The sequence below is a fragment of the Austrofundulus limnaeus genome, unplaced genomic scaffold (assembly GCF_001266775.1).
Source record: "Austrofundulus limnaeus strain Quisiro unplaced genomic scaffold, Austrofundulus_limnaeus-1.0 Scaffold1570, whole genome shotgun sequence".
NCBI classification, from domain to species: Eukaryota; Metazoa; Chordata; class Actinopteri; order Cyprinodontiformes; family Rivulidae; genus Austrofundulus; species Austrofundulus limnaeus.
This window is the reverse complement of record NW_013953972.1, coordinates 20,726-24,544: the sequence shown is the minus strand read 5'-3', so window position 1 is coordinate 24,544 and position 3,819 is coordinate 20,726.

Genomic DNA, 3,819 nt, shown 5'->3' with positions numbered 1-3,819 from the left:
AGCTTAATTTCAGTAAAACTGAACAAGTTTTTTGTGTTTCCATCAGTTAGCTGTGGTGTCCATCTTAAACAGAGTTGACTCCAAAAGTTATTCAGTTGTACCCAGTGGCTTTTTTTTTTAATTTCTTTAGAATTCATCCAGTGATTTATGAGATATTTTGCTAACAGAGAAAGGTATATACTTCTATATGTAGTGGCAAAGTAATGAGTTATCAGTTAACTAAGTATAAGTTGGGGGTGATTTTAAACTAATAAGACTCAAAGTTTTAGCTCATAAACTGTAAAATGAATGAATGGGGTTAACTCTAAAAGTTTTGCGGTTGGCGATGGCCAATAAAAGAATAAAATTGAAATTTTAAAACATCTTATTATAGCGGGGTAAAAAAAAGGGAGGCTAAATAGTAATTTTGAAACAGACATGATGTCCTCTTAACCCTCCAATTTGATGTTATGAACGAAGCCATTTAGTTAATTTGCCTAAAGATACTGAGTTAATAATAATAATGCTAATAAAGAGTAAAACAGAAAGTAAACTGACTTTAAGCATCATTTAGATTTAAACACAACTTGATGCTTTTTCATRAAAGCCTTAGCATATCAGCTATATTTATATTGAATATTGATTTATTTGAGTTGGTTTCTGGGTTGGTTTGCCAAACTTTGGCATCTGTTTGCTCGAAATTAAACTTACTAAAATCTAAAATTAATGTTTGAAATGCAGCCAGCAAACTCATTGTTAGTAATTTACATCATGTTTTTCAAATTGCATCATGCTGATTCCTGTTCTTTAGATTTTAAAGGAACAAAAAGAAGAGTTATAAAAAGATAACTGTTTTCCATAACAGTTACCCGATGTCACATAAGAGCTACGATTCAGTGAATCTGCATTGAAATCACACCACCTACAACCATCTAACAGCCTCATAAAACACTATATTTACAATTAGGCATGCAATTATTTCTGACTGGTGTTAAATTTAAGCACTGTAAAAGTTAATAGAAATATAGATAGCCTTCGACAGACAAAGGAGATCTAGTGGATATATGCTTGCAGCACAAACTGATTAAAGATTTTAAATGAATTCTGTAAATCTAATATCCAGGTAGCGCCATTAAGTCTCTCACTTGTAATTTGAACAAAAATATTCAATTAATGGAACAAGGGAACAGTAAATTACCTTTTATACTGTATGATGTTGACAAAAGCCTGTGTGTTTATAAATTAGAAGTCATACAACCTGGCATAATGAAATACTAATTGATATTCTGAAAATATAAACAGTTTACATTTAAAAGCGGTAGTCGAAAATTGAGTTTTGCAGCTGATATATTTACAAGTTCAAATGCCAAAGGAATACTGAAAACAAAGTCTCGTAATTTATTGTTAGCTAATTTGAGCTCAAAGCACAAGCCTATTAACAYACAAAAACTAGAGCACAGTACATTTTAGCTGATGTGAGTTGACTTTTTCAAATAATTTCCCTGCCAGTGTGCGTGCCGCTACAGATTGAAAGAAAACAAAGAACAAATAACGTGGTCTACTTTTACTTCCGCCTTCAGTAATGGTTTGATGTTTGCTATATAATCCAATGTGAATCAACCTTATCAAACCAATAGCAGCACTTGGCTCTGAGCCRTCTTCTTTCCTTAATCCTTTCACTCAGGCCTCACTTTGTTTTGTGTGTGTATGTGTGTGTGTGTTTAGCCTGCACTGACTTTGTTGATAGAGATGTAAACAACCTCAGCCCTTCTCAACAAAACCTTAGGTTGCTGCTCAAAATGCAATAGTTTCCTGAAACCAGACAAGTTATTTCCAGAAAAAAATGGGCCGACTTGCATCAGAGTAAATATCCAAATCAGTGCAAATGGGTTTAAAAGCATCATTGTCACCAACTATTTGTATATTAGCAAAATACTGAACAAACCATGGGATGGATTTTAAGGAAACCCTTTTTAGAGCCAGACCCAATTAAGATGGCCAGCTCAGCTAAGCAAAATGACCCAGTACATAAACGGCTATAATTCTGTCATTGAATTATTTTTTTGGTGGGGAAATAGCTGAGTGTCAATGTATACGATTAGTTCTAAACATTGTACAACTTCTTTGTTTAAAACTTTTCCAATAACTTTATCCATTTAGCAGAGAGGTGTGGGCTGGATCTGGTGTCAAGTCTGCCTGCTGGCATGGCAAAGTGTTTTMAGGATGGCATGCCACAACTGGCCCGATTGTGGTTTGGTTTATGTGGTGCTGGCCCATGCATGAGCCACCTCTGGCAAACCTCATCTGGGCCACTAAAGAGCCATCCATCTTTGTGGTGTCTGGATCAAATGTTAGAGTGCATTGTATGGGCCAGAAACTGCTACAGGATCAAGACTATCAATCTTTTCAGCAAAATTCTCATAAATCCTTCTGTGGATTTGAATGAAACTTTCAGAAAATTAAATGTCATCAACTAAATATTTTTTTAGTGCTGACTCTAAAACACATAAAGGGATATAATTCAGTCAAATCTAGAAAAATGTAGCAAATGCTTGATGTGGCATGGCTGTGATTTGACAGATTTTGTAATATTGCATGAAATCAGGATTGTCATGTAGAAAGATTAAATGACTAGAACTCTGTCCTTTTTTATCATGTACCAATTTTAGTTTGAGTGTTTGTGTAACTCAAATTCAGACAAAGACAATTTAAAAAGTTCATTGTCTTTTAGTGTTGAGCTTTCATGGTTTATAAGTAGGTTTAACACACAAATGTACAATCAATTTTCAGCCTTTTTTATTTTTGCGGGTTTATTTTTCTCAGTATTATTTTCTTTTTTTTGTGAGTGTGTGAACATGAATTTCCTGCTCATAGGTTTTGTCTTTTCTGGTGTTCATGGATGAGTCATACTTTGCTGCAAGCTGTGTAAGGGTTAATGATATGCTCCAGTGTGAATCAGAGCTTCCAGATATCATATATTCCACAGACAGGACTAATAAATCTATTAATTAGGCTGGTTATTGAAATTGGATCATAACTAATTTATCTCCAAAACCTCTATTAAGTAGAAAATAATCTTATCAAATCAAGCCTGTCAACTGAGAACAACTGATTTATAAGTCATTAAAATATACATTTACAATTTTTAACATTTCCCAAAGATAATTACTATTCTCTTCACATTAACACAGTAGTTCTGAGAGCTTTATCCTCTAACAGAGAAAAATAGTACTGTAAATGGTCTGATAACGTTTTGTGAAACTAGAATAATTTATTGCTTCACTATGTATGAATTATTTCAGCGTGTCATTGTGTCATGATGGGAAAGTTTGATATTTAATCTACTCGCTGCAACGTCTTTCACGCTGCCTTCAGTTCAAACAGAGAAACGACTCTAAGTTATGACACGTTGTTGTGTTTTAAAAGCATTAACGGAGAAAACTGCCAGTGGTTGTTGACATTCGCTCAGCTTTTGCTGGCTCAGGCACAAGCCTGTGTCACTGCAGTTAGATAACCAAAGAAGTGTTTTTTTTTTTCCAGCTCTTTTCAAACATCCCGTAGCTGTGATTACGAAGATTTATTTATACATGTTCAAAAGTGTCACAGAAAGAAACCCTCACATGTCACATTTGTCATATTTATTTTGGCTTTGAGGCAAAAAACTGCAAGTACAAACGACAGCAAACAGCTAACGCATGCCATTTAGTAACATGCAGAATTGTAGAAAACATCAAACCAAAGTGAAGACACAATGAACAAAACTTTGAAATAAATATCATTGTATAAAACTGTAGCTCTCTCTCTCTCTCTCTCTCTCTCTCTCTCTCTCTCTCTCTCTCT